General features: G+C 44.6%; 1 pseudogene; it reads right to left on the bottom strand.

The window, feature by feature from the left end:
• Positions 1 to 4088: 4088 nt before the first annotated feature.
• On the bottom strand, positions 4089 to 14862 carry LOC112467809 (annotated as a pseudogene).
• Between the last annotated feature and the right edge of the window lie 5230 nt (positions 14863 to 20092).

The raw sequence follows: 20092 nt of genomic DNA, 5'->3' as shown, positions 1-20092 counted from the left end.
TTAAAGTCAGTTAATCAGGTACGAAATCGTATCAAAGTCCGCCGTTAACGACTGGAACAACTTCTAGTCGCGTGACTACCGCCCACTCAGGAACACCTCCGCTTCTCCTCGCTCGACACACGCACGTGGGGTATAGCATAAAGCTCAAAAGCAACTGCACTTAAGTTAATGAAACGAGGGGAGCATTGGCTGGCGGAAGACAAAAGATATCCGGCGGACGCGATATGCACAGATAAAACTGAATGGCGTAAACGCGTAAACGCGTCTTTCGGCGCGACGACGACGACAACGGCGAGTCTTCCTCCTATTTCGCACCCGAGAGAACCGAGTTTCCTCGCGGAGCGGCGCGTACAATTATTACAAACGCTCGTCGTTACCCGGCCAACTCGCGCGCGTTAAAAACTGACGCGTGAAGAAAGATAAGCTGAGGAATTCAGGACGAGGAGAGAGGTTGCTGGTGCAGTGACTGACGAGCAAGAAGGGGTTCATTAACGCTAATTGCGTACAAATAAAAAGGATTTTCTTCGTCGCGGATCGTGGACACGCGTGTCGATGATCATCAAGATTTCAGATAATTATTCAATAGCTTTTCATCTCTCAACAACGGAAAAAAAGTAGCAATAGTGACACGGCATATTGGATTTTTACGCGAGGAATGCATATTGGCATTATAATGTTAAGAGATAATCGAAAATAATCTCTCTACAATTTCTCTAGATAATAAATCTTGGTATAATGAAAAATCTCCTCGAACGAGCACTTATCTCGGTCATCTCGAGGAATTAATTTCCGCGGTAATTGTAATTAACTGCTTTAATCGAGAGGTCGTTAAAGGGGATCGTTAAATTTTACGGCGGGAGAAACGCGCGTGATTAACGCGAATCCACGATCGGCGAGAGAGTGCTACATCACATGGCACTCGGATGCAGGTCGGTCGGTGGAGTCGAAACGATAAAGCGAAAAAATAGAGATCTCGCGATCAAGGACGATCCCACGATCGGGATCTCTTGACGAGGGTACCTGAGCCACACATGGGCCGGGCTGCTCGCAACTGCATTGCTGTTTTGCTCGTTAGCAGGGCTTTCCATCCAGTTCGTTGTACGCGCTTTCCTGATTGGTCAGACACTGATCAGACGGAAGGTTGTGGATGTGCATGATTCGAGTGGCGATCATGTCCATCGTTTTGCGCTCTTCAGCGCGTGATATCTCGTGCGATTGCGATTTCCAAAAGTAAGTTTCGTCTTGTGGTCTTATAATCTTCGTCGCAAAAGGAAAGCAAAATAACGTACGATTGTGTAGGTACTTAGCGATTTTCTCCACTAGAAGCTATACTTAGCGGTTATTATGCAAAGTACTCTCCAGTACTTTTCCAATACTTCCTTTCATCTGTAGATTATCTACATCAATTTGCACTTGTTGCAGAAATCTGATTGAGCATCTGTTTCACTTTTTGATATTCAGTATCAGATATTGTAATTAATTCTTAAATTAAACCACTAAAGTCTCTACTTCCAATTAAATTATAAATATAATCTTTTGTTGTGCTAATATAATATCAACTGCAAATTGATCAAAGAATTCGTAGATAAAAAGAAAAGCAGGGAACTTAAAGCACATATGCTCGAAAGAGGTATCGTAAAGTAATCAATGGGTAGGAAAAGTCACATCGAAAAGACGCGAAAGGTTTTGACAGTGCGGAAGACCAATATTTTTCTTTCATATCTTTCTCTCGTCAAATTGTAGCAATAGATGTGTCAATTTTCTTTCGATAAAGACTTAGAAATAAGTAAAACTGCAAAATTTATTTGACGATACCTGTTATTTATTCCAATTCCACGGGTCAAAATAAAAAGGAAGAAAGTAAAGAGCTATTATGTCAAAAGTCTCATCTCACGCAGTGACGTAAATACGTCGTTAATTTGGTTGGTAACTGACTAGTGCTACATCTGCAATTTTCGAAGAAATTATGTTATCAACTTTCGACATTTTAAGTCAACGAAATTGTAGTTCGCGAGTTCGGAATTCCCTTGCCGTCCATTGTACACACTTCGATAAACGGCAACCTATTTCTCGAATAAACTTTAATTACGATTTCCGCGTGTCTCTCTTCGCGAAAATGTTCTTGATTTTTCTTTATAAACAGCTTCTCTGCCTCTCGTCTCGTTCTACATGATAAGACGAAAGAACGTCTCTCCCTTTCTTTGCGCATCCTCGGGGCGAAGAAAGTCAATAACAAAAAGTATTACACGGGCGGGAAATGTACTTCGTGCGCGGTAAAAATCCATTAAACGGCGCGCAGTTGGCGGATCGAAAACCGGAAGCGGCGGCGGCGACGGTGACGGCGGCAGGGAAATGCAGAACGGAAAAAGAAATGGCGTGAGAGAAAGAGAGCTGGCGTATCTGTGCGCGGCGAAACGTCAGCACGTGTATAAAAGGGGGAGGGAGGAGGTATATTATAAGCGGCCTCGTTTTCCCTCATTTCGCAACACGGTCAAACCGTGCATCGCGTGGCGAAAAATAATTTGCGCGTTTAATGGAACGCGGAACGTTCGTACACGGGTGTTCGTCGGGTCGAGCTTCGCGGTGGGCGTTAAGAAAAGACTCGCATAAGTACTCACAACGACGACGTTAGATTCTAGATCGAGATATTGTTACTATTACGCGAGAGAACCCGTTCGGAGACCGCTATAGAAATAAATTCCCGAGAATTTGCATACGGATTAAGCGCTATCGTCCCGCGCTTTATCCGCCGAATCGCATTAAAAATGTCAAGTGCCTTCGTGCACTCGTAAATTCATTCGGATTCGGAAACCCGCTCGAATCGTAACGTACGATTGGCCCCTTTTCGTGGACCTTTTCGTCGCGGGAGGTTGATAGCGTATCGATCGTGCGGGCATGTCGACGACCGGGCACTAGGTGAAAGGACGTCAATCCTGGTTAAAGGCCCGTTCAGTAATTGCATGGATCCTCGTGGTCTCCGCGGAAACGGCGGGATTAATGAACGGTTCCACGTATATCTAATACGCATATGTATGCCAAACCCGAAAAAGTTGTACTTGTTGCTGCCACGAGTTCCGCCGAAAACTCCGTAAATTGCAGGTCGCCGCATCGATGTCCGGAGGGACCTCGTCGGGTACGAGACCTTGACAGTGCTCGCCGAGGCGGGCAACGAATCGGAGAAAGATCGCGAGAAGAGAGGATCGGCGAGCGTACTTAAGTCTGAAAGAAATTCGCGTGCATTTGCGACATCAATCGCGTTACTCCGCCACCGCGGAAATCGAGCTTAACTTTGCGTCGCCTCTTTCTTTTTTTCATCGCGTGAGTCCCACGAGAGTTCTTAAGCGCGTTAGATTTCAGATTAAGAAACACGGCCGGGCTAACGATTTTAGATTCCGCTCGCGACGAACGGCAGGAGGTACCTAACAACACTCGGGTGCTTCGAGAGCGTAAACTTCGTAGTCCGTTTTATTTACTCGGAAATCCCTTCGTATCTTTCGAGAGTCCCACGTGCCGTTTCTCGGTTACCTTTTGTCGCGCGAAATTGCAGACATCGAAACAATTCGCGGGGACACGTAAACTGCGTAAAGCACGACGGCGAAGTCGGAATGTGCGGGCGCCGAGCCAAGAGCGGATTCGACAAGTTCGCAGACGTACTCAATTAAAAGTTCGTCTTCGCTCGACGAAGAGGCGCTCGACAGTTCTCACCGATGATGGTTTTGCCTAACTTTTTTTTCCTCTCACCCCATCGCGGATTCGACGTTGCGATCTTATTGAGTGACACGGAGAGATCTGTTTTCGCGTAATTCGAAATTTCGCTTCGTTCTCTTACATGCCCTTCAACTGTCTCTTAGCACATTCTTTCGACCTCTGCCTACTTCTTTCACATTCATCTCAGATTACGTTCAGAATTCATTAATTGTGAAATTGGAAAACGACCCGTGCTTTGAGCTTTCCTTTTTTTTTGCTCCGAGAGCGCGCACTTTTGGCAATCGCATCGCGCTCAATGAATACCACGCGGCAAAGAGTGACCTGCCGCTCTTTTGCGGCAGATTTCTCATAATCTTGCGTAAAAAAAAATCATGGCGCAATCAGAACGCAGTCATGCTGGCGTTCGAGGGGGCGATTAGGAGCGAATGGGCAAACGGCAGATCGGAGATGCGACACGGCGCGAATCGATCGTAGGGTCGCAACTGACAAATTACAACGTCAGGGTTTGTATGAATATTCTCGCCGGCAAGTGTCGCAGGTCGGATCTTCTGTTCGCCCGGCAAATGATATGACACCGATATACGTCAAACGTATTCCCATATCTCGTATATGTACGATTACATACGTCAACCATGCGATTTTCATCATCTACCGTAAGTCTAGCGGGATTGTGTCCATCACTTACCATACGGCAGCTCCAGCCGGCAGTCGATCAGAAGCGAATGGCCCGTCGGTTTCTTCGTCCCGACAATCTCGTTGCCCCTCTGCTCCAGCTCTAGGCCGAGACTGACCCACTGTCCGGTAGTCTCCTAAAATCAGAAATACCGTCCTTCATAAGCGCAGAGGCACTTTTTTCCCTCCAAGCCGATAAGCCAGTAAAGCGCCACGTATACGTTCGTCGCGGTTACCACGCTACCGGTCATAATTCCTCGTTACTGAAAGTTAAAATGGTTACGGCGACATCCGCGTATCTCTACCCAGTCGCGGAAACGCCGCGGTATCTTCAGCGTTCGTGCACAAAATAATGAATTAATTAATACGGCCCATTAGTCACGGTACCTTCAACGAGCAACGGTTGCCAGCGCGACGGCGCGGGAAATAATTCACTCGAAACAATCTCCCTCTCGTATTCCGGCCGCGTCCGGTGTGCAACCCCCGAGAGCAGGTGCGATTATTAGATACGAGCCGGCGCGTAATTTATGTAATCGTCGAAGCCGTATTCTTTGCGCGGCGTATGGAATTAGTCTATGCGCGGATGCGATATTGCGCCATTGCATTGCGAAGATGATGTACCTTACGGACGTGCACGTGCAGTTTATGCGCCGCCGCGCCGGCACGGAGACGCCTGGAAAAAGGAAAAGGCGTATTCAATCCTCTCAACTTCTGCACTTTTCCATTTTGCGAGGCGAGTGGTCGGAAAAATCGAGCGCAAATTGAATCGAGTGCGGTAAATCTAAGAAAATCTTGACCAAAATCAATAGACGACGAGCGGAACTGCAGCCGTGGCTGCACATACTTCGAGATATATATTATATATATATTTTTTTTTTTGTTGCCTCACACGGCACGTGATCGTAAAACAAAACATAGCTTCGAGCATCGATGGTTTAGCGGCTTAAAAGCTTTGTACCTACCATATAATTCAAGTAAATCACGCTCGAGCGGGAGCTTTTGTCCGTATCAATTTGAGTTTTTACGCGATCTTTTCCTTTTAAAAATACAAACTTTTTCCCCTCGATTACGGGATGATACATCGAACTCTGTCACGCGTCGTGATGACGTGACGCGACTTTCACGATCGAAAAAGTCGAAGGCGGCGATTAGTTTGCAAAATATTCACAAGTTTCGCAATCGCAGTTGTAAAATATCTTTAACAAGTTGACGGAGGCATAATTTAAATTCGCGAGAAAAACGAGTGACCGACTTATCTCTGCGCGCTTTCGACGATCGCAGGGAACTTCGACTTCGCAAACACGCTTCGCGTACCACTTCGATATCGACAAAGACGAGGAAAACACCGAGATTTCGCAATGTCTGGCGGCGAAAAAGTATTTCTCGAAAACAAAATACAAATCCCGCGGCGGCGTCCTGTCTCGTATGGATCTGTTTGTCCCGCAAAATTCGGCGAGAATTACGACCCGCGTGGAAATTGTGGCCAAATTTCAATGATGCGCGAAGAAAACATTGACATAACGATGCTCTTTTGCCAGATTATGCCATTTAAACTTTGCTGTTGTTATATCAGTTGACTTGATGAATTGATTTTCTCTCCAACGTATTATATTATGTACATATAGGTATATGTCTGATAGCATCAATTTCGCGATGAATATCGCTGACGCAGTAATAGAAATTATAAACGAGTTGTAATTCTGGTCATTTCGTTTTTTTTTTTTTTTTTTCATTTTGTGACATGGAAAATAACGGCAACGCGATATTTTTGCAGTCGATACGTAAATGGCAGTAGGAGTGGAAATTGCAGAAGATTATTCCGATACCGGCTCGTGATCTCAATTGGTCGGACGCGACGCTAAGATATAATCGGCTATTATTAGGGGTAGGTTGCATTTTGCCTTTGGAAATCAATAGACCATTAAAGACCAAAGCGGCCATCCATCGGCCGGCGTACAAAAACATCGACGGCAACAGAAATTCTACCCTGTTATACGTTACACGAAAATACAGAAATCGGAGTATCAATTTATATTCACCTACTGGCACGAATCTCTCTTCTTCGGTCCCGTGTCACATAAATGTCGCATGCAAAATGTAAATTCTTTTCTCGGACATATTTTCTCGCCGCGAGCCTGCAATTTTAATGGACAACGAGACAAATGACTTTTTTATTATTATGGGAGAAGTTAAAATTTTCTACATTGATATAAAGAATAGGTACCGTGAACAGCTTCGCCGTTAAACGTGCTGAAATAAGAAGGACAGCAGTTTCAGGAGCACCGTGCGGTTGCTCGTTCCAGTTAATTCCGCCCTATTACGGTACTGCTGGGGGGAGAGTCGAATTAGGTTAGCAGTGACGGGAACTGGTGTGACGCACCAATTGCCCCTACCTTTCTGGTTGCAATCTCTTTTCGCGCACTAACTCGGCCTAATAACGTATCTATCATACGGGAAAAGATAAAAGAGCGAGTGAGATACGCGTTCGGGTCTCTAGCGAGAAGATGTCGCGCCATCGATCGATGGCTATCACTTACGACGGTCTAATATGCGCTTCTATCGAGCACTGAAAGAAAGATATGATTTCTCGATGACATTAGAGCGGAGAAAACGAGTTTTCACGCAATTTATCGACTTCGACTGCTGATAGAGCCGGCACGGAAGAAGACGGTTCTTTCTTTTCGCTAGAGAGGATGATTTTTTCATTTGTTCGAAAAAAAAGAATGCACGGTAGACTAATGAATGTAAAATTGCGCACGTCTCGCGCACTTCTCGATCTATCCTAATTAAGCTATCGTATTTTGTCGCATCGGTCATTATTCTCCGGAAAATATCACGTAATATGATTTATTTTCTCCACGTGAGAAATAGCGAGATATTGCGGAAGAAGTTGGAGAAACCGTGTCGTAAACCGCGCGTTTCTGTGCGAACTGACATCGTGCGCACGACGCGATCGTTAATAGTCCGTTTTATGCCTCTTTTTCCTGCCTCTTTTTACGTCTCTTTCGCGTCGACGAAGTCTCGTTTCTTAATCTCGCGACGATAAAAAGAGAATTGCCGACGCGACGACAACGTCGTGGAAGCCGATGATCGTGGTCGCGGAGGTGGGGTTGACAAGCGTTCGCGAATGGGACACGACACCCGCGTAATTAAGCGTCCGACGGCACAATGACTCTCCACCAGTCGGCAGAAATACTCGCGGGTCGCGCGCGTATCGTGCACGAGAGGCGCGGCGTGGAATTCTCAACGATTTTCAATTCGGTTGGAAAACGGCGGGTGTTAGAGCGTGTTAATGACGTCGGGAAACCGCGCGCAAGGACAATCGAAAGTTTCGAGCTTTCTCGTCGCGCCGCGGTGAAAAATCAATCGGCTTTCGCGTCGCTCGCAATCTAAGAACTGCCCAATAATACCGATCGCAATCGAGAAAACTTTGGTCCACAATAGTCGACGTATAGTCGCTGACGGTTCTGCGAGATGTAATCGGGATACAAGCTGGATCATGCAATTGCGAACATGGCAGGTTGAACTGTAATACCTTTGCTCGAACGAGACGTATATATATATATGTTCATCACGTGAACTCGAACGCACCAGCAACGTTGTTGTTTGCGCGTTTACTTACAATCGCATTTGTTACGGACGGCCGACGATTTGTCTTTAGCCGTTTGGAATGACGGTTGCATTCGCGGACAAGCATAATTCGCTTGAGAATCATGACAATTGTACGACTACTATTAATGTTTGAACAAATTGAAAGAATTAATATTATTGGACAATAATATCCTTTGGCTGAGCCAGTTTAAAAGACTCCGCGTGCAACCGCCTCTCGCGTACAAAGGTATAATAACTACTGCCCGTCGTTTTACGAGCAATAACAATATTTTAACCATTCTCGCTTATGACAATGAATTTATTTGATATCCAATCGTCCCTGCCAAATGATCCTACGCGCAACAAGAGGGATTAATATCAGCGATTTATTTCTGTCGCTTTATTACGTCACATGTTTGTATAACTAGACGATTCGAACACAACGTTCATTCGATAGTGTGCCAGCACACATAACGTTTTCCACGCGTCGATGGGTGGTTCGATTTTTCCGCCCACGGGAACGCGAGGAGAGACTCGTTCGCCGATAAATACCGTCTCGGCCGGCACACGGCCGCTTGATTTCCCGCTCCCGACATGATTCAGAACGGGATTGCCGACGATTGCCGTTCGTCAATTCTTCGGGTCAACAAAGCGGTCGACTACACCCACTACCGAGGTCTCACGAGCCACTAGTCAAGAGCAAACAGCAAGTAACTCGCCCCGGATCCGAACCAAAATGTCCTAACTCGGGCGGTATTCCCTCGTTCTGTTCCTAACACGAGAATGCTCGACCACGTGTCTACGATCGTGACGTGATTTCGACAGGACTAGGATGACTACTCCAGGCAGAGATGGAGGAGAGTCGAATGGGGAGGAAAAGGTAAAAGCATATAGACGGCCGCACGATCGATCGACGACTCCTTCCATCACGTTTTCCTCTTTTCTCACCCCTGCCGCGCACTTGCCGTCCCCGAAAGTACGATCGTCCATCAGCATGAAATTCTCCATGGATCACGAAGATGATCCTGGGGATTCGTTTCCCATCAGCCGGTCTCGAGTCACCGCAGTTACAGCCGTTACTTCTCTCGCGTTACACGCGCGGCGGATAGGTGCGCAGGTCTCTTTGCCGCCGTCGCTATTAAGTAAATCGACGATGGTCTCGTTCTTGTTTTCTCTGTCCGGGTTACAGCGGAAAATGTCAGGGAGCCACTTAAACGGGCCGTCGATTGATTTTTCCGGCGTTCGTTAAAGTCGAGGTAGAGAAGGATCTAGAGGCTGTCATCGTCGTGGCTATCAGTGAGATGGATAGATCGATAGACAGGTAGATAAATAGACAGATGGGAAGAGAGAAACAAAGAAAAAGATTCGAATCGGTAATGAAAATGCAAATCACGAAAAATAAATCGCTCGTGAACGAAAAGGTCCGATTCGAACGCGAGGAGATCTATCTCTTCTTCGGACAGAGTCATATAAAACCGGAAGGACAAAATATGCGCTCGCGACGTGCCGTTAATCAGAGTCTCGCGAATTAAAGCCGGTAGTACGGGGGGAGGGGAAAGGAAGGGGGGAAGATGAGTGTTGAATCAGCTACCGAAATTCAGCCGCTGGCGCTGGAAGGTCCGCCGATGTGAAAATCTTCGGCGCAGCTATATGTCTTCGCGGAGACCGGAATTTCGTCCCTACGTAATATCGGGTCACGCTGACGTCGGCGACGTCGTGAGCACACGAGGGGAGACAAGAGATCGTACGAAAATGCCTGTTAACAGAGACGCTGTCAGACCGGCGCGTCAGTGGCACGCGAGCGGAGCGGGATAATAAGACATCATCGTCCGTAGCAAATTATAATCTACGACTCCGATGTTGGTAGCCGGCGCGCCAGGCCGGAGAAATTATTCGATCCCGCTCAGGCAGGTGTATTTCCAATGCGTATCGAATCGGGCCGCGCGTAGATCTCGCGTGCCGTTTTATGAATATTTTAAACCGCGGCTGACCCAGATCGTCCTCTCCGTAACACGAAGGGAAGGCAATCTGACCTGGCGCATTGGTACTTCGAGGCTCGTTTACTTCACGTTCCTTCGCGTTTCACGCCTGTGTTTCTCGCCCACCTTTGTCGTCGTCGAGCATGCGGTTACATATCGTCTTCATCATCTCTCCCGTTCGTCATCTTTCATCCACTCTCGACCAAGTCCCCGTTGTTCCCCGCGTCCGCGTTGGCTTTTTATCCTTTCTTTTATCCTTTTTACATACGTGCGCGCATACATTTACCGTCTCTTTTTCTCCCTTTTCAGCATCGACGCTTTATCTCCGCGAATGTCACCGTTGCTAGAACGCGCGCGGTTCGTCGATCGTTCAGAAACGTGGAGAACGATTTGCAGCGTGATTTGTGGATTCACCCATTGTTGCCGCAATCGTACGGTTTAAAGCAGAAAGCCGAACGAAAGAACCTCGCCGAGGGAGAGAAAGGGAGAACGCCTTAACGCATCTCTCGTCGCGGGATAAAGGATGACAGCATCGCTTTTGTGTTCGCGGTCGCGGATCATAGATCACACGGTCATCAACTTCTGCTCGTGTATCGAAGAGCAACGTAGCTTTTCATGGGAAGGCGAAAACATAATGGATACGGGTATAAAGAACATAGAAATGACGCGCAAAATACTGTATTTCGTGAGGTATGAATGGGAGATCGTTAGCGCGAGGAGACTCTCTTCTCGAAAGCCGTCCGGTAAATGCCGTCGTGTCAGGCTTCTTCCAAGCGAAGAAAAAGCGCGAGAATCAGCTGAATATTTCGTCAAGGTCGTTGCCTTTCCTATAAACCCCCCATTTGCATGTGTGTGCACGCAGCTCAGAGTCGTCGTAAACCCACGTCGACCACAGACGCCCGCCGCTGGGCGACTCAGCTACCCCGAACGTTTCATTGAGCGTCGCGATTTGGCCACGTGCCAAGTGACGTCACGAGCGGATGAGAATTCGAGTATTGCCGATAGTGATGGCGATGTCGTGGTCGAGAACGACGCCGCGAATGATTTCGACCTTTCGTTCGAACGTAAAAACATCGTAACGCTAGTTTGAATCTTTAGCAGGGATGCATTCTTTCTACTATAGAGTTTTCATTCAGGAAGAAAAGTTTTGTGGTCAAATACACAGCGTCGGGTACCGTAATCTTTCGGATGTAAAGAAACACGATAGCCTCACGAGAGAGATACTCGCGAAGAATAACATTAGTAAACGGACATAAAACTGGAATTACGTTCTCACACAAAATTGTCTAATATCTATAATACAACTCTCTAATTTAATTTGTCCGTTTTTCCAAAAAATGCTGCAAATGCATTTCGTACGGAAGAAGCAAACAGGCTAGGTCTGACTTTAGTCGACTTCTTCTACTTGTTTGTCAATGCTATATTGTATATGTATACGTATATACTAGTCGTTTGTATTTTTTGACATATTTTCTCGTACAAATTTATTTGCTTCATTAAAAATACAATTTCATTAAAATGCTAATTTAAACGACTTAGAAAACCGTCGCGAATATCGACCGGAATATTTTTTCATACAAAAAGTTCTAATCCGATTTATGATACTAATAATGAGATCGTGTTGCCACAAGGAAAATCGTCTTTAAGGCATTTGGCCAGTTCTCTGAGAATTTGAATAACAATCAAGAAGGAGAAGTAAAAGAAAAGGAGAATTGCTCCTTTTCCGGGTCGCGCATGAGTGACTCCTGTCTGGTCATTTAAAAGAATGAGCGTTCCAAAGAGTTATTATTCTCGCCAGGGAAAGGGTGATTTTGCCGAATGAATACCTTGCATTTCTTCATTCCTGCAACCTTGAGAATAAAGCATTCGGGCAATTTAATTAGCGAGGATTCACTTTTGTCGTCGTGCACAAGTGCATTCAACCATGCCTCATAAATGAAGACGGAAAGATAAAGGAAAGGAAATCGCAAGAAGAAATCTTGGTAGGTCCGTAAACCTTAAAAGAAAGAGAGAGAGGGGCATACGATAGTAGTACAAGGGAATCCCGATCTTAATCTTTCTCGCTACTTCTCATGAGTTCTCTATGGAAGACCAAACCGGAGAAGATCGATGATCTATCCACGTACATCAATTTATCGTATGAGTCGCCAAGTGAAATGTAATTTGCGTTACGCGAATCGACATCCCCAAGTTCCGGTAACTTACGTTTCAAGAGCCTGAGAGCATGCCCGATGGAAGCGGCGATAAGAGAAATTGGGTCCCCCGTGGCTGCTATTAATATCTAATTATGCGCGCTAATTATGAACGTAATATGCATCGTAAATGTGTTTAAGAGAAAGAGAGAGGGAGAGGAAGGGGGAGAGAGAGTGAGAGAGAGATAAATCGCCATCTCTGCTATCACAACTGTGTTGCTTGCTCACGTCAGCAACGTAAATTACGCGCTATCGTTAATCACCGTATTCTTCGAGTACGGCGTGTACTCTACATTTGCACGTGATTGCATTCGCGAAAACACACAACGAATTAAGCGGCGTAGGTCACCGTTGCGTCGCCTTCGCGAATTCAATTTATATATCACGCGCGACATAATATACTAGCTGAATTGACCTCACAATCGGTCACGCATTGGACGTGACGTCGATTGATTCTGTCACGTTCCCTATAGGTTTATAGCTCGCACCTCGTTTCTAAATTTATAACGCTTTATGGAGGACAAAAAAAATCGCGCAGAATTTTCACACCAGCGATAATAGAGAGCCACGATGACGGGACGCTGACGAATATATATAATGTGTTGTAAAGAATTATCCACACTTATTCTGCCAAAAACCGACGGATGACTAATTTTAAGTAGCGTGCCAAATAACGATTGATTTTGATTCCGTTCCGACGAGCAAGCGCACATTGAGTTTCATTTCGCGTACAATGCTACTAAATACGGAGAGAGAATTGACGGGAGCGTATCCGGCGGAGAATGAGCGGATTCTGCGGAAGATTATTACGTGCGGAGGGTGCTTAAGAATTGCTCGTAAACCGTAATCGGCGTAGGATGACGTTCCTTTAAAAATAGTCGGTCTCTAGGTACCTTCGCGACGAGAAATAAATGTAGACGAAGCGAAATGGCTCTCGTCGGTTGTACCGAATAATAACGACTTGTATACGGAATATTTGTCACTGTCATCGCGAGGCAATAGCAGCAGTATCATTAAATATTTCATTCGCTTTTAATATTCTTATTTTAATATTCTTCGACGCAAAAATATGAGCGAGTGTAATATTGCGGTGTATATAGCGAATGTATTGAATTAGTGTACCGTGTCAGTGATGATGTCTGGCTGTGTGTTACTGTTGGTGTCACACATATCGGACGTGTTCTGTTCGGATTGTCGATCCTGTACTTCTGCCGTACTTAAGTTGCACTGATTTCTCGTTACCTCATTCATGTAGGACACCTCTGACAGCGGAATATAGTAGTAGCCCAGAAAGCGGTCCCACAAGAATCCCTTGCACCATACCTCCACCACGAGCCCGGCATTCATGTCATTCGTTTCGCTGCGTAACAAACAAGTTCCATTAACCTTTTGTGAGACCATGAAGAAATATTACATCGTGAAGTAAACAACTATGCTTTCCGTACAAAGCAGAGATTAAACGAAATTTTACAGCGAGACTTCTAACGGAGAATTCCCTGGCGTTAAACGCTGCGTGAGCGAGCCAAGATCAAGAACGATATATCTTCGCGTATATATAGTAACGGTCGAAATTGCAACAAGACAATCCTTTTTCACCCGCAACCTAATTTTACTTTATAGCTTTTCTTTATATTTCTCTTTTTTTGGTAATCCATTTAACAGAGTCCGTTCGAGAAACAAAGACTATAATAGACCGAGGCTCTTATCTCAAACAAGAAAGATTTGTTGATAATGCTGAGCTACGAAAAAGAAGCACGTTTCGCCCTCTGTGATTTTATTGAAAATTTTCGCGATTCTTGGCTTCGCTCGGCAAATTCACGGACCGGTCGACGGACAGGATTTATTTCGTCTACGCAAAGATAGAGTCTCGTTAAATGAGAGTATGATTAGTCTCAGATTCCTCTAGATGCGCACAAATTACCGGCTGTCCTAGATACTTTAGTGCCGGCGCGCACGCGATAGTTTGCATTGTTTTGCAAAGTGTGTAACGCCATAGTAACGGAGAATTTTCGAATTGCTAGAAACTCGTTTAGCTTAACAACATTTTTAACGGGTTCTTCCTTCAAGCTGTAGCGTGTCTAATGAACGTCCGCGCAAAATTAATTATCGATAACTTACAAGAGGAAGTCTTGTTCCCAGCATGGATTGGCCCCTTTCACAGTGACTGTCGTTGACTTCACATTTTGCAGCTTCAACGTTACATAGGAGTTAAACTGATCCGCTGAAATTCGATAATCTATTCTTTAGTCGGCCAGTCAAAATACTATGTACGTTAGAGCGGCAAACCTTCAACATACGAGCGAAATACTGAACGAATTATTAAATCATTACGATAAAACATATCAAATATATCTCGACTGAAATATACGTTGTGTTTATCATTTTTAATAAAATCACTTGAAACAGATGATTACATTTCGGCAAAAAAATATCGTACTTTTAATTTCCAATAAAACGTGTAATATCAGCGAATAAGACTGTTTTATCCGCAATTTAAGAGCGGCCCTGATGACATTCTCGCGCGTTTTATGTGTTCGAGAATGGGTGCACGAGCAGCACGAGGGACGAACTGTTAAATTCCAATAAGTTCCACCCACACCCTGGCCACCTCCTGTATACTCTCAGCTGCACGTCTTCGATAAGTCGCGCAAAAAGCAGAAATGAGATTTTACGATCCGCGACACGATGTTTCGGGCACGGTAGTGCGTCACCCTCGACATTTTACTTTACAAGCCACAAAAATTGTTTCTGAAGCCGGCGAAATATGTTCGCGTTCCACGGCTCACTCCGACCGCTGAGCTCGGGAGAGAGAATTGTTAATAAAAAATTAGACGCGGCATAAATAGATTTGATCAAAAATAACGTGCGGCTTTCTACTGACCTGAGAAGCTACCAGATATGGAACAAATCGAATGTCGTTTGCATGAGAATAAACCCCACCAAGATGTTCTTATAGGTGAGAGACGCACGAGATACCGCGGTAAATGCAAAAATATATGATCAATTATGAGGAGATTGCGTACTAATTTGCGTTCTCGGTAAGGAGGGAAGTTAATATGAAGAAATATAGAGTCGAGGCAGGTTGAATAGAGAAATTCATAAAACTAAACGCATTTATGTTCGCGAGCGTGGACGTTATCGTTGCGCTTTTCAATTCTTGCGACAATTGCATGAAATAATGGTCTTCATAAGTACATTCTGTACAATGACGTACACATGATGTGCGAATAAACATTTAAAAAAGGTATAATATGAGCTTACAAACGAAGACTGTCAAGATTACATTCGCCATCGTAGGAAATATTAAATGATACGATGAATGACATAAATCCAAAGTTTTTTCCGATATTATTGAAATTATTGATTAATTTTTCCCCTGTTAGAAAAGTTTGGAAAAATTACGATAAGCTTTTATATGCGCAAAGTCCCGTCTTAGATGTATTTAAATTCAATATATTTTACGATCTTTCCGTAAGAATACGTTACATCTCCGCACGGAAAAATTATTTCGATATAATCGGAACGTCACGATATTCTGCTTGAGCAATCGCATAATCTAAAACTTGGAACTATTCCAATCGCGGGGTGCAATAAATTGTCCGCAGACTTTAGAAGCGAAGCATGAATAAAGACCTCGGTTTTGCGGCTTGTCTCAGCCCCCAATTTTGAACGCTCGGTTCCACACGTGTCAATATTTCGCTCGTATATAAGTTCGGTAATCAGAATGGAATAATTGGGAAACAAATCGATGGATCAGATGAGAGTGAAACTTTCATCTTCCATCGTAACTGTTCCCCCATTCTTCCCATATACGAACCATCCTCGCAGACGAACCGCGCCTTTTTCACTGCAACAGAAAAAGCAGAGAAATGATTTTACATTACAAGTCTGGAAAAAAAAACACACATAAATAACAACACCTATATTTATGTTTAAATAACCTGAGCCTGATTCTAAAAATCGCAGAACTTGTAGAACACATAAAAGTAAATTGCTACAATCAGCAGAAGATTTATTGTTAATCCTTTTGCAACGACTGCGTTCGTTATGTACGCGTATCAAAAATTATGTACATCAATATCGTGCCTACTTACGAGCATTATAGCCCGAGTCATCGGAGTACGTAATTACTCTGATCGATTACACTTAATAAGATTTAAATAGACATATAGGTCATGCGCAATGTAGAATCAACCGCACGCCGGTAATTACCTGCTACACGTCACACGTATGTAAACTTTCAAATTAAATTTTCATCAAAGAACATTTAATCCGCGTGTTATATCCTTTTGTTACAACCCGCACGCGCTTATTAACTTTCCCGTCAATTCTCTGTAAAGATCGTATTCCGCAAACGCATTACGGATTTAGCGGATAAGTAAAACGGATCGAGCATTACAATCCGCCGGGGTTTGACAGTTCCTTTTTTTAATAACCAGTCTAACGGATAGGTCACGGAACGACCTTGTCTATAAGCACGTACGTATGTATGCGCGCGTATGTATGTACGTGTGCAAGTGGAGCGCAGCTCCGCCGCTGCCAGTAGCGATTTGAAGCGTTGACCTGTGCTAATAAATGCCAGGCAGTGTCTACACGAGTGCCGGAGTCTATACGAGTGAGTAACTGCCCTTAGAATTAATCCCGTTAGCGCAAGGAGAGACGACTCAGACGACACATCGTCCAACGGCGCGGCGGCGGCGGTGCGCACGTACACAACGATGCCGCGACGTGCCGCGACGGATTGAGGGGTTGCATCGCGCGCGGCGATGATGAAGCGGGTCAGCCGTGTATCCGCATCAGGTCACAGTTCATAGAGGACTTTTTCCCCCGCTCGACAGACGTGCCTTTCTATTTTGTGCGCGCTCGCATCGCGCGATTAATTAAGGGAGAGAGCCTCTGGCCGCGGGCATATTCTCGTCACCGTTATAAAAATTGTCGGTCGCAGGAATGAGCTAACGCTGATGTCACGCGAACAGAAGAGTACGCTATACGGACGACGTATAACGCCCAGAGGGAATGGTGAATCGGCCGTTACATCCACTTCTCGTAACTAAGGGGCGAAACTGTGGTTGCTTAACAGGTGTACGTATATACACACATACAACGAACATATCTTTCTCTCTTCCTCCTTTTATTCAACCAAATAAACTTCATTTTGTTCTCACTCACTTAAAATTAATTAAACTCACGCAAACGGCGAGCTATTTGCTCGCGCTTTGGCAGTCGGCCAGATATGATTGAAATCCAATATGCAATGAGAAAACCACGGAGAAATGCCGATATTTAAATCGACTTTAAGGATGCTTCAGTGAAAACGCGTATACCGCGTGCACGTGTGTAGTATCGATATATACTCGGAATAATTGCGTTAATTCCGACGAGCCGCGAGCGTGGTTTCCGACAGTTGGCCACATCCGGATACCCCGGTATCGCTACGGTCTGTCGCGCCGTTAACGACGCGAGAGAGCGACGCGTATACGGAAAACCGTGCATTGCATTGGCGCAAAGTATTGTAAAACGAAGCGCCGTTGTATCGGAGTTATATCGCGCGGAATTGATCGCTCGGGGCGCCGATGATGTATGTACACAACGGTACACAGGAAGATGCCTCGCGCGCCTCACGTGTGTATATGTTATATGCACGCGCGCGTAGGCAGATGCATGCGCGCGACGAAAGAAAAGTGAAACAATGACGTCAGCTTTAACGCTTCAGTTGCGATCTTTTGCCTTCGAATAACTCGAGACAATGGACGCCTGGCGTATGAATACGTGCCAAGACCGTGGTATCGCGTCACACACGCGTGCGCATACACACATACACACACACGTACGCACACACGCTCGCAAAACTCATCCTCCACCATGTTCCCTGTACAAATGCGCCTTTGTATAGCACGTACACGTGCAGAGAACACGCGTATATACGTGACACACCGCTTACTTTTCATCCTGCGGCAGTTTCCTTCGGCGACGATGCCGCTGTGCCGTGCAAGTGGATGCAGAACGATAGCAGCCGACGTGACGATGGGCAGGGAGAGAGGGTAAACGGGGTGGAAAAACCGGGAACGCGTATCATATATATATATACATATATATATATGTACGTTATTTATAGGCCAGGCCGGTATTAGAGGCAATATTTACGCGGCACGCGTGAACGCGATATCTTATCGCACCATTATCAAGGCGTCGTCGCTCAGGTTCTGTCAGATGACCAACATATATATTTCTCCCTTAAAGCGCCAATAATCCCTTCCTCTGCGTGATATCCCTATACAAGTGAATTGGCCAGCGATCGGTTGACCTGTATCCCGTGTACTCTATCTGATGTTCTATGGTACATTTAGCTATACACCTATCATTCGTCAAATATTTCCAACATTAAATAATTCTCAACGTAGAATATTCTCATCTTCTCGAAAAATATTTTTAGCCTGTTTCCGCGATATTTCTCAGAGAATATTCGCTCGAGACATCCTCGAAGGAATATTCTCACGTCACATCGCTTTTTCAAAGAAGGCTGGCTTTACATTATCGATCATCCATTATTATTTCGTTATGAAATATTGGGTTAATTTAAATGGATTTATATATTATATAAAGAAAGATATATATATATATATTGAGAATATATATACATATACATATATATCTTGGAGTCTGATGGGATTCACGATGTCTTTTCATGTTAATGCTTGTATTTATCAAGCAATTTGCATCCTTGGTGAGCGTTTGCGCGAAGTGCAATCGATGTAACGAGTATAATAGGTCGCGAGTGGTACCTCGTAATGTATGCACCTACGCCAGTTGTGTCCAATTAATCATTTTCTTTCGCGGCGTGTCGTAATGTAATGAGATCTCTTCTGAATGTATAATTAAAGATTGCAGGAGGCGTAAAGAAAAAACTTTTAGGAAAGAAGTGGAACGGTGGTGCAAAGTCGATTAACCCTCACCAGTCTCTACTCAGGTTGAAGGTACATGCGCAGCTGGCGCAAATGCGAGGTGTTTAATGAAGCAAATCGGAGAGAGCGTTTCGAGTTCTACGAAATCAATTAATGTAGGCGGAGAGAGAGAGAGAAAGAGGAAGCTTAATAAATTGTCAGACCGCTTTTGATATGCGCTTGAAAGAGATATTTTCATGGTATTCCATCGTACAGCAAATCGAAAAGTTCGCGTTATGCACGAAATATCGTATGCATCATCGTCAACATATGAATCACCGCGCCAATTCCGGTCCACGAATTATCGATTATACATTTTCGATAAAATTCAGAGGATTGACTACACGGAGTAGGGGCTTTATCGAGTATTTTAAGAGAGGGAGAAAGAATGATCATCACCATAAATCAGATTCGAAAGCATTTGCGATATTCCAGATACGCCGAGTACGCGAGGATGATAAGATAAACCACGCACGTGATTATCATGCACCACGGATTTTCCAGAATCCCAGTGTCGCGGAACATATGGCCATTAATAATACGATGAATTTAAGAGAATTTAATCATCGCTCGGCGTTATTAACTCTGTAAAGTCATTTGACCCTTAGTTCCGCAAACACATAAAACTAAAAGCCAGAATAAAATACTCCGTCTCTTTCTCTCTCGTTGGGAGATAGAAGTTTTAAATTAACTCATACGGGTTGATATCGGACGTATCAGCACTTTAGGAACGAAACGAGTAAAGATAGCTTCGGAAGATAAAAGATCGTTTTTCTTAGGAACTATAATGCAAGTCTAACACAATCGACTTTCGTTTCCAAAATTACGAGACACTGACTGACGATGCTGTTTGAACTCAACACTCGAACTAAACACTCGAATTCAAAATCTCTTATTTCTTCATTTTATGGGTGCTACCAGTATTCTTCGAAAACTAATAAAAGCTGTTAAACACCATCACCATAAAACTACAAGTGATATAAACGAATAAAGCACTAATATAACAATG

This window comes from Temnothorax curvispinosus, unplaced genomic scaffold (genome assembly GCF_003070985.1).
Source record: "Temnothorax curvispinosus isolate PA1 unplaced genomic scaffold, ASM307098v1 QBEX01017816.1, whole genome shotgun sequence".
Lineage (NCBI taxonomy): Eukaryota > Metazoa > Arthropoda > Insecta > Hymenoptera > Formicidae > Temnothorax > Temnothorax curvispinosus.
Note: the sequence above shows the minus strand (reverse complement) of the source record. Positions and strands in the feature narration are given on the sequence as shown.